This window comes from Sus scrofa, chromosome 10, assembly GCF_054392235.1.
Source record: "Sus scrofa isolate SSC_HxYL_T2T_F1_AM1 chromosome 10, Sscrofa_HxYL_maternal_Yorkshire_Landrace_v2.0, whole genome shotgun sequence".
NCBI classification, from domain to species: Eukaryota; Metazoa; Chordata; class Mammalia; order Artiodactyla; family Suidae; genus Sus; species Sus scrofa.
In genome coordinates, this window is record NC_139392.1 from 90,532,755 (window position 1) to 90,544,864 (window position 12,110).

Consider the following 12,110-nt stretch of genomic DNA (forward strand, 5'->3'; position numbering starts at 1 on the left):
TTTTTAAAGACTTCCTTTTTTTAAAGAGCAGTTCTAGGTTCACAGCAAAATGGAGAGACAGGTGCAAAGATTACATACGTACCCCCCACCCCCACACATGCAGAGCCCCCCCCCATCAACAGCCCCACCATCAGCAGCCCCACTATCAGCTTCCCCCCCATCAACAGCCCCACCATCAGCATCCCAACCAGATGGTGCACTTGTTGCAGTTGGTGAACCTGCAGTGACACATCCTCATCACGCCAAGTACCTGGTTTTGCCTCAGGTTCAAGGGGCCACTGGGTGTTGTATCATACAAGGTAGTTTCACAGCCCTAAAACTTGTCTGTGCTCCACCTACTCATCCCTCCCACCATCACCCCACCTGGCAACCAGTGCTGGTTTCACTGCCTCCATAGCTGAGCCTTTTCCAGAGCATCAGATATTTGGAATCATACTGCACATACGTCGCCTTCTCAGGTTAATTTCTTTCACGTAGTTAATGTGCGTTTAAGTTTCCCTCACGTCGTTGATGGCTTGAGAGCTCACTTCTTTTCAGCTCGGAATACTATCTCATTCCCTGAGGTACCACAATTTATGGGTCATCCATCTACTCAAGGACATTTGGTTTCTTCCAAGTTTTGGCCAAAATGAATAAAACTGCCATAAACAGACCCGGGCAGGTTTTTGTGTGAACGTAAGGTTTCAAGTCATTTGGGTAAATACCAAGGATTGTGGTCACGGGATCCTATGAGAAGACTGTTGAGTTTTATAAGAAGCTGCAACATCCAAAAGTGACTGTGTGCCATTTTGCATTTCTATTCTTTTTTTTTTTTTTTTTTTTTTTTTTTTTTGTCTTTTTGCCATTTCTTGGGCCGCTCTCATGGCATATGGAGGTTCCCAGGCTAGGGGTCTAATCGGAGCTGTAGCCACTGGCCTACGCCAGAGCCACAGCAATGTGGGATCCAAGCCGCGTCTGCAACCTACACCACAGCTCACGGCAACACCGGATCCTTCACCCACTGAGCAAGGGCAGGGATCGAACCCGCAACCTCGTGGTTGCTAGTCGGATTCGTTAACCACTGCACCACGACAAGAACGCCTGCATTTCCATTCTGATACGTTTTCCAAACATTTATATACCCGTTGAAGTTAGTGATCCAAAAAACACTGAGAAAATGTGTAATTTTTGGAGAAGGGGAATTGCTCCAGTACTTAGGACAAGACTTTTTCTCTTACAAACTATATGTTTGTTTAAAAACACTTTTCTCTCCAACAAGCCTCACTTGTCTGTTGCCCCTCAAGCCTGTAACATCCGCTGAAGATCAGCTTTGTCGCAGCCTGCATATTTCTCCCAGCACAAATCTCATGGTTTGCCAGCAAGGACGACCTTACTCTAGAAGAATGTGTATTTCAGAGGGAGTATTTCTAAGAGATGCCAAAAGCTCGCCGCTTCCACCCCATTCTTCCTAGGAAATAAATATCCCTTAAGGATTCACTTCTTAGGGTTAAGACAGTGCCCAGAAGCCCGCATTTGAGAGGCTTTTGCAGGGGAATGTGTTTAGCCATGAACACTTGGCTACACACTTGGCTAGAAGTGAATCCTTTTATCAGGGTATGCTGTCTAGGCCCTTCCATGGCCCCGAGCGAAGGAAGGAGAGCAGTGGCCTTTGAAAGAAGAGGATGGGAGATTTGAAAGGTTGCCAGGCAGCCTCTAGGAAGAAAGAGTCGGGACCAGCAGGAAGGCGCTTGATGCTCGGCCAGAAACCACACTGAGCAGGAGACTGGGGCGAAGGGCTGCAGCCAGCACAGCCAAGTGCTAATTTAACTTGGGCTTCTTCCCACGACGGCCTTCTTCCTCTTTATAGGTACTTTCTGGAGTTTCTGGTCGTCTCCCTTTATACAAATCCAGATCTGTGGGAGAAGGAGGAGCTCTTTCTCACAGTGGGGGGGGGGTCACCTATGGGCTCGCTGGCTGCCACTGTGGTATCCCCTGGCACAGGGCACAGGGCCAGCTGTTCCTGCCAAGAGTCATAAATCACCAGCTTTAACGTGTGGCTCTGCAGGCAGTGTCCACAGTTTTTTTCCCAGAGGGTCTTTCGCACCCAGCTGAGCTCGTGGCTAATTAGGCTCCGAGGGGACAAGGACAGGGACAGGCTTGTGAACGACTGTGTTAGCTGAGATGTTTCACTAAGACACGCTGCGCTGATGTGGCTGCAACTGACATATTGTATTTTAGCATTTTGAGGCCTCATGTAAGCCCACAGGACTTCAAAAATATTCCTTCTCACTTAACCTGTATTTGCAATGAGGGCGCTTGCCAAGCCCCAGGGGCAGTGGGGGTGTAAGATGCATGCCTTCGAGCGTCTTCCATAGGAGTGCTTGAGCAAATGCAGGATTCATTCCTTAGTGCGGGATGATTTATAATAAGTACTCAGTAAGGTTTCTGTGGAGGGAGCGACGGAAGTGGTGGAGAGGGGGTGGGAAGCGTGGGGGGTGTAGAAGGCAGGGGCTTCCCAGTGGACCCCATGCAATCACACGGGTCCTTGTACGGGGGAGGCAGGCGGCACGGGATGGAGGGAGAGATTGGAGAGAATGATGTGTTTTGAAGATGGAGGAAGGACAGCAGCCAAGAAGCACAGGCAGCCTCCAGAAGCTGCAGAGTAAGGAAATCACCCATCCCCTAGAGTCTCCAGAAGGCTCTGCCTGCATTTTTACTTTAGCCCAGAAGACCCGTTTCTGATCTCTGGCCTCTGAAACCAGAAGACAATAACTTTATGTTGTTTTAAACTACGAATTTGAGATAATTTGTGACAGCAGCCACAAGAAACCAATACTCCCAGGAATGGACAATTTCATTTTTTTTTCTTTTTCTTTTTAGGGCCGTACCTGCTGCATATGGAGGTTGCCAGGCTAGGAGTCAAATCAGAGCTGCAGCTGCCGGCCTACACCACAGCCACAGCAACTCAGGATCCTTAACCCACTGAGCGAGGCCAGGGATCAAACCCGCATCCTCACAGATACTAGTCTAGTCAGGCTCTTAACCCACTGAGCTAAAATGGGAACTCCTGATTTTGTGGCTTAATTTGGGCTGTGTAGCAAAAGAGAAGGCTGGTGAAACACCCAGACTCTGGAGTCAGCTGGCTGGAACCCAAGCCCAAGTGAGTAGCTCTGTGAATTGGGTCCATTACCTAACTTCTTCGGGTCTCAATTTACAGTTTTTGGTAAAATGGAGCCATCGCATAAGCAGTTGTAAGGATGACATGAGTTAATACAGGTCACATTCTTGGGACAGCTTGAGTCCACTGCCCAACACTCGACACAGTTTAGCTCATTCAGATACTGTGTTGCGGCACATTTCAGCCCATCCTGGCCTCCCATGCTCCTACGAGCTCTCTGCTGCTGCTTTAGGACGGCTGCTGCTACAACCATATGAATGAAAACCCTGGAAATGGTCTTTTCCAGCACCCCGCCCCCCACCCCAACAGATGCTCCCCGGCTGTGAGGAGCCTGCAGCTCAGGGAGAGCCCCCCACGCTTCTGGGCAGCTGCGGATGCTGCCTCGGGAAGGCCTGTCTTTCTGCTTCCTCTTTCAGAGTCTCCGAAGAGCTGATCAGAAGGGTCCATGCCATCTGGTCTCAGGAGTTCTGTGGTTCTTGAAACCCCAGTTTCATGTCTGCTTATGAAGGTATAAAAGACGCCAGGGTAAAAGTAAAGCAGTTTTAAGATCAGCGGGACTCCACCGGTCCTGGCTCTCACCGTGGGAAAGTGCCCTTCTCGGTGACAAACTGCTTCCCCCGCCCTAAACTGACACATGCTCAGCATGGCTCCCCCACCCCGCCCCCAGGAGCCCAAACTGGGAAGAGACTTGATGGGGCTTTTTGAGTTGCAACAACACGCAAGTACGCAGCTTCACCAATAGCCACGTTTCAAAGATGCGGTTGGAGCTCTCGCTGTAACAAGATTAACGATGCACTGAACGTGTAACAAGTCTTCAGTTACCAAGGGGGCGCTTTTAAGGTCGATCCCAGTGTTTCTGGGGCGGGTGGTGGAAACTATTGCCTCATCCCAGGTCAGAAAGATGTTTGCCTACGGATCCTTCTAAGAGTTTATTGTTGTAGCTCTTACGCTTAGATCCTCAATCCCTTCTGAACTGATTTCTACGTGTGGTGGGAGGCAGAGGCTCAAATGCCTGCCTTTGCGTTTGGATGTCCAGTTATTCTAGAATCTTTCCCTGCTGAACTATCTTGGCAACTCTTATTGAAAATCTACTGACCGTGATCCCGAGGGTTTATTTGGGGGCTCAATCCTATTTCCCTGACCTATACGTCTCGCCTCATGGCAGCACGGCACCCTCAGCAGGTTATGAAATTGTAAAGTGTGAGGCCTCCCACTTTGTTCTTTTCTCCATTGTTTTGGTTGGTTGGGGCCCCTTGTATTAGGATCAGTTTGTCAACTTCTGCAAAATGAAGGAAGCTTAGATTTTGCAGGGATGGAGGGATGGAGTTGCATTGGAAGGTCATTTTGCGGAAGCCGGTGGTCTGAATAATCCACATTCTGGAATCCTCTGACAGCCTTGACTTTGAAGTAATGTCTCCAGTAGGTTAGTGCCTGTGTAGCAAGACTTGTTTAGTCAGTCCTCGGCAGTGAAGGAGTGGCACTGGCGGGCATTCACCATACATGCACTTTTCTGGGCTGGGTACCATCTCTAGGATGGAGCATGGCAAGGACGATGACTTCAGCAGGAAAGATGAAGATCGATGACCACAGCTCTTTCCCCAGCGTCGGTCAGGTCTCATTCAGATTCTCGATGCTGCTGGGATGAGGTACAGGGAAAGTACTTCTCATCGTAGGGGTGATGGGCCCCCACGTGAGAATAAAGTCATCGGCCTTTGGCAGGGAAGGATGTAAACTACTCCTCAGGAGCCCGGGCAAAGCTTGGTGGCCTTCTGCATCCCATGTACTCATCTACCAAAGAGTTTCTTCCAGCCTAGAGCTGGAGAGGGGTGTTTTTGGAAGAAGGGCCTGATGGTCCAGAGGAGGCAATTTCGGGACCTAGATCCATCCTTGAGCATCAAGGAATCAGGAGGAACAACAGTGTCAGGTGTCATTTAAGGGAGTCAGGAGCAGATAGACCCACACTATCAAGCGGAAGGATTCAAATCATCAGTTGGGCTATGAAATCAATGCAGCGGTTCACAACGAGACTTCCTGAAAAGCAAAGTAACAAATAGAATAAGCTCGCCAGGAAAGGTAAGAGCGTGTTTTGTTTCCTGAAACTGAACACCAACGTGAATGACTTTTGAGGTTTTGGTGCTTTTGTAGCTGCTCCGTGTCTGTTATTTCAGCCGCCCACACCTCCTTCTCTGCAGAAGAGGCTGCTTCTCTGAGCAGAAGAGGCTGAAAAAGATAAGGTCTGAGCATTAAGCCCTGAGCTCTTGAGCAAAGCACAAGAAGAAGACTGAGCTGGACAATGACTCCAGTAGAGGTGGGTATTCTGGAAGGGGAGAGGAAGCCCGCAAAATCACCTGGGGCCTTTGGAGAGAAAGAAAAAAGTGTCTGTTCATAAGAAGCTGGCCTGGGACTGAGACATGGCCGCAAGACTTAACCAACAAGAAGCCCAAATGTTCTCCCTCCTTTGGCCACAAGGAAGACAGACCCAGAAAAAAAGGATTTAACTATTTTGACTTAATTAACGAAACTCCTCTTAACTATGGCCGGTCATGAACTGCGAAATGTGAAAATGACCATATATGCACTTCTCATGGCAGAGAGACAGTTTTTTCGCACTTTTTGCCACATGGGACAATGATCAGGACAATTCATGTGCTGCAATTTCTCTGCCGGGGCTTGAGGGTGAGCCCTTGACCTTCAGGAATCACCTGCTCTCATCCCTAGAAGCTCCTCCTTCCTTAGCGCTGGATAAAGAACAGCAGGCAAGGACAGTCCTTCAAAATAAAGATCAGGAGGCCACAGACCTGAGTGCACATGCAGGAGTTGCAGTGGTTTTTATTTCCTTACTGAGGCTTAACAACGTGCTGAACAAGTGGGCAGCAGGGCAACGTAAGCGAGCAAAGAAATAATGTTTTAACTCCCATCGAAAAGGAGGCAGGTTCGGGAGTTCCCGTTGTGGCTCAGCAGTAACCAGCCTGACTAGTATCTGTGAGGACGTGGGTTCGATCCCTGGCCTTGCTCAGTGGGTCAAGGATCTGGCTGTAGTGCAGGCTGCAGATGTGGCTTGGATCTGGCAGCTGCAGCTCCAATTCAGCCCTGAGCCTGAGAACCTCCATATGCTTCAGGTGCAGCCCTAAAAAGAAAAAAAGAGTGCCATCTGGTACAAGTCAGTGCTCTGGAAATGCAGATTCCCCAGGCCAGGGGGTGAGCTCCGGGGAGAACTGTGTGTGCCATGTTCTTGTCTAAGACCCTTTCCCTGGCGCTCCTAGCCACACCTCTGCTCTGTTCCTTTCCTTTAAAAAATTTCCCCATGCTGTACCTTTCATCTGCTTGACTCCTTTATTTCATACCTGGCACTTTTTTCTTAATCTCCCTCACCTATTTCTTTCCTTCGCCCTGCCTCCTTCCTCTCTGGCAACCACCTGTTTGTTTTATGGATCTATGACTCTGTTTCTGTGTGTTTGTTCATTTGTTTTCTGTTTTAGATTGCATAGATAAGCAAAATCACACAGTATTTGTCTTTCTCTGTCAGATTATTTCACTAAGCATAATACCCTCTGGATCCATCCAGATTGTGCCAAAATTCCATTTTTTATGGCTGAGTAATATTCCACTGTATATATGGCTGAATAATATATATATATATATATATACACACACAATTATATATATATCATCTTTATCAATTCATCTGTCAGTGGGGCTAGATCCCATCCCAGGCATTCATAGCCACACCTGTTACGGTGTGTGGCTATTTTTAATTAAAAAAAATTTTCTTAATAAAACACAAAGCCTTAGACCTAGAGATTATTATACGAAGTGAGGTAAATAAAAGTCAGATAGAGAAAAACAAATACCATGAGATACCACTTATATGTGGAATCTAAAAAAATGATACAAATGAACTTATTTATAAAACAGAAACAGACTCATCAACATGGAAAACAAAATTATGGTTACAAAGGGGAAAAGGAGGGAGGGAAAAATTAGGAATTTGGGATTAACATGCATGCATGCACACGCACACACGACTAGATATAAACTAGATAAACAAGTCGTACTGTCTAGCAGAGGGAACTGCATTCAATAGCTTGTAATAAACAGTAATGGAAAAGAACCTGAAAAAGAATATATTCGCATAATATATTCACATGAATCGGGCTGCTACACACCAGAAATGAACACAACATTGTAATCACCTATCCTTCAGGAAAAACATCGAAAAACTACAAAGCGGAGTTCCCACTGCGGTGCAGTGGCTTAGGGATCCGGCATTGCTGCAGCTGTGGCGTAGGTCCTAGTCGGGCTCCGACTTGATCCCTGGCCCCGGGGAACTTTCACAACCGCCACCACCAGCCCCGACAGCGACATTCTCTGTTTTCAGTGTTGGGACTCCAGCCCCGGGTCTAGGGCTCTCCTCCCTCTGCCGTGTGCATTTTTCACTCAGTTCTCCTTCGCACTTTGCCATTTCGGCCCCCGGGCCTCTGCTACTGACTCCTACTTGTCCACCTCTTTTTCTCGGGCTGCTTCTGCTTCTGAATCTCGTGAAAAGGCTTGTGAGCGGGGTGTGGGTCTGGAAGGAGCCGTGAAAGTGGGAAAGAAACGCTGAGGACCTTGGAGTTCCCGTCGTGGCTCAGTGGTTAATGAATCCGACTGGGAACCATGAGGTTGCGGGTTCGGTCCCTGCCCTTGCTCAGTGGGTTAACGATCCGGCGTTGCCGTGAGCTGTGGTGTAGGTCGCAGATACGGCTCGGATCCCGCGTTGCTGTGGCTCTGGCGTAGGCCGGTGGCTACAGCTCCAATTCGACCCCTAGCCTGGGAACCTCCATATGCCGCGGGAGCGGCCCAAAGAAATAGCAAAAGACAAAAGACAAAAAAAAAAAAAAAAAAAAAAAAAAGAAGGAAAGAAATGCTGAGGACCAACCCTAGGACATGGGACAAACCCAACCCCGCTCTTGGCAGCCCCCAGCCCCACAGTGCAGTTTCAACTTTGGCGATTTTCCGATTTCCGATTCTTTTTTCCCCAAGAGCTTCTTTTCAAGTCAAGGCTGTATCTTCCCAGGGCTGAAAGGCAAAGGCAATCTACCCGACAGACAGCCCGCAGCATAAGGTTTTCTAATTTGTATCTGAACGGCCTTGGAATTTGTATACGGCATTTTTTTCCCCCAAAGTGGCTTTACTAATGTTTTTTTTTTGGCTGATTTTTTGGTGAGATGCCATATGGATGTTTTTAAACTGTGATTTCCTTCTAGAAACAACACATCTGCACGCTGACGAATCACTTCAGATCTGTTGTTGCGCGTGGGTTAATTCCCAGTCCCTCCCACTAGGTCTTCCCTTTCATCAATTCTAATTTTAATTTTCCAAATAAATACTGCAAATGATCAAAGGTTCAATGAGAGCGAGCAAAACCATCCCAATGAGTGAGCCATGAAAAGGATGAGCCTGAAGAAGATGTGTGAGAATTACCCACAAATTCTCATCTAAAAATGATCTTATTCATCCAGTGCATTTTACAGATGAGAAAATTGAGACGGGGGCCAGGGGTCTGATAAAATTTGCCCCGAGTTGCAGGTTAGTGGGGGTGAGATTCTCGTTCCCTCTCCGGACTTCTGCATTTTTTTTTTTTTTTAATTTAGGTACGCTTTTTTTTTTTTTTTTGCTTTTTTAGGGCCACACCCACAGCATATGGAAGTTCCCAGGCTACACCACAGCCACAGCAATGCCAGATCCAAGCCACATCTGCGACCTACACCACAGCTCACAGCAATGCCGGATCCTTAACCCACTGAGCGAGGCTGGGGATCGAACTGGCAACCTCATGGTTCCTAGTCGGATTCGTTTCCTCTGCACCACAACAGGAACTCCTAATGTGGATACACTTCATATAGGCCATGCCCACGGCATACGGAGGTTCCCTGCTTAAGGATCGAACTTGTACCCCAGCAGTGACAACAAGAAATCCTTTAATCTCTAGGCCACAAGGGAATTCCCGTGGCATCTGTATTGACAGTTCTCCACCTGGAAACTCACTGCCAACACATAACCCGACCTGCACCCTCACACTCTGTCCTTCTCAGCACAAGGTCACTTTCCACAGAATAATTGCTGTGAAAATCCCCGGCACCCCTAAGCCCCCAGAGCCACTTAACGCTCTCCCACTCCTGCCATGGGGCCCTCTCAGTTGCTTACTTGTCGGTCTCAGACTCTCAGAACTCCTCTCCTTCGTTCTAGGATGCAGAGCTTCCTAGGGTCTCTGCTGCCTACTAGATGCTGATAAATATTGGTTGGGGGGTTTAGCCAAGTCTCCTGCTCTCTCCCACCAGGAGCTGCAAAACTTAGAGTTCATTTTGAAGATGGGGTTTTTGGAGTTCCCGTCGTGGTGCAGCAGAAATGAATCTGACGAGCATCCATGAGGATGCAGGTTTGATCCCTGGCCTCGATCCGTGGCTTAAGGATCTGGCGTTACTGGGAGCTGTGGTGTCAGTCGCAGATGCAGCTTGGATCTGGTGTGGCTGTGGCTGTGGCTGTGGCGTAGGCTGGCAGCTGCAGCTCCAATTCGACCCCCTAGCCTGGGAACCTCCATATGCCATGGGTGCAGCCCTGAAAAGACAAAGAGCCAAAAAGCCAAAAAAAAAAAAGAAGAAGAAGAAGTAACTTTGGAGTCTCTGCTGCTCATCTCACAGACCCCTGCCAACCAACTACCTTCCCCTTTCTTTGAAAAACAATGATGTCCCATTGTTGACGCAACGGCTGAACGGCGGTCCATGATCTGGAATCATGACACACACTCAAAAGAAGATGGGGTTTTCTTTCTCTTGGTGAATCTGAGGTTGGTGATCGCTGGGAAGTTCCTCCCTTGCCTGGGTAGAGCTAAAAACGCCGCGGTGATCCTGCTGACGCAGCTCAGAGAACTGTCAGGATGCGCGGGGCGGGGGCGGGGGGCAGGGGGGGGCAGGGTTCAGGGCGGTGCCGTGTTGCTCTGTGTTCAGACGCTGCAAGCTTCCTGCCGCCCCTGCAATCGCGTTCACCTAAAACTCTCTCGCTGAAACATCCAGATGTTCTTCAGTACGTCTCTTCGCCCCTCTTGGTAGAGGAGCGGACCATACGTAATGGTTAAAGCTTATTCCATTTTTTGTTATACTAGAAATCATCCGTTATCTGTAGACCGATGGAGTTAATCCACTTCCTAAAACATAGCTGGCGTGCTGAGGAAGGCTACACCCCTGGTTTTCAGTACGTGAGAAAATCCAGTGAAGAAGCTATGTATACAGCGGGATCCCATTGCATTAAAATACATATGCATAGGCATTCCCTGTTGTGGCTCAGTGGCTTAAGAACCCAACGCAGTGTCTGTGAGGATGCAGGTTCAATCCCTGGCCTCCCTCAGTGGGTTAAGGATCCAGCGTTGCCACAAAGCTGCAGCACAGGCCTCAGACGTGGCTTGGATCTGGCATGGCTGTGGCTGTGGTGTAGGCCGGCAGTGGCAGCTCTGATTCGACCCCTAGCCTGGGAACCTCCATATGCTGTGGGTGTGGCCCTAAAAAGCAGAAAAAAAAAAAGAAAAGAAAAAAGGAACATTCAATGTTTGCAAATAATGTCAGGACTGTCCATTACTCCTTTCCAGCTCCCTCAAGCGTTAGATGAGTAAGACTGCCCTAAATTATTGCGTCTTGTCCTAGACCTATAAACAGAATTAGAACTCACAATCCTAAAACATTTTGACCACATACTCTATTCCCTCAATTGTATTCTTTTTTTTTTTTCTGGCCCCACCCACAGCATGTGGAAGTTCCCTGGCCAAGGATCAAACCTGCACCACAGCAGTGACCCGAGCCTCAGCAGTGATGCTGCCAGACCCTTAACCTGCGGCACCACAGTGGGACCTCCTGCCTCAACTGTATTCTTGTTCCTGGGGAGACTGATGCCAGCTGCCATGTACGAGTTTGGCCCCGCCCCAAGTAAGGCTCTGAGTGTAAGGAGCTTTTTGGGGGATTGATCCCAGAAGCCCAGGGAGGGGCTGGGGAAGGAAGAAAACCCACCACAGGCTGTAATGGTGAGAAGGTTACCAGGCTGGGCACCTGGGCTCAGCCCTGCTGAGACTTCTGAGAGTCTGTGCTGTGCACATTTTAAAGTTTTCGTCCAAGAGGCAAAAAGGCTGAGATCTCTACCCATCAACGTTCATCCCTTATTGGTGGAGGTTTGCGCTCAAGGCTTTAAGTCCCCAGCGCATCTTGCCTGCTCTTCACACAAGACAGACAACCCCTTTGGCCACCCAAAGCCCTAAGGTCAAGAGAGACTGGGTCCCCAAGTAAGGACGCCGCAGATGGAGGCTGCAGGGGACCCTGAAGGTGGAATCACTGGGTGTGGGTGGACCACTGACCGAGTCTGAGATGCCTCAGAAGCAAAGGGCTTTAAACTCACGTGATTCAACACCATACGACTTTCCTTATTTGCTCAGGTACAGTCCTCTCCCGAGCAGCATCGGTTGTGCAGTTGTCCCGTCTCAGAGCCCCCTGCTCCCCGCCAGCAGACAGGGAAGAGCGAGGCAGTGGAGGGTGGCAAGGATGCGGGTGAAGCCGCCTGGCCGTGGCGGGGGTCGCTTCTGCACATGCTCCATTTCCCCTGGCTCAGTGGCGTGTCCTCCCCTCACCCCGCAGGGTTAGTGAGCACCGAGCAGGGCTCGGATGGGAGTCTCCTTTCCTTGCTGAACCTGTGAGCGTTCTCTACAGCCATCTAGCACTTATCGGATACACTGTTCTTTTTTGGGGGGTGGGGAATGAGCCCAAGTTCTCTGTAGAGGCTATTTCAGCTCCAAACAATTCTGTGTCCTAGTTGTGCTTGAGAGGATTGGACGAGAAACTGCAGTCTAGCGTGGCAAGTGCCTTAGCCTGGAAGCCAGAACCCGAGCTCATTTTGCACCTGCTTTTGATAAGGTATGTGATTTGGGACATAGTAG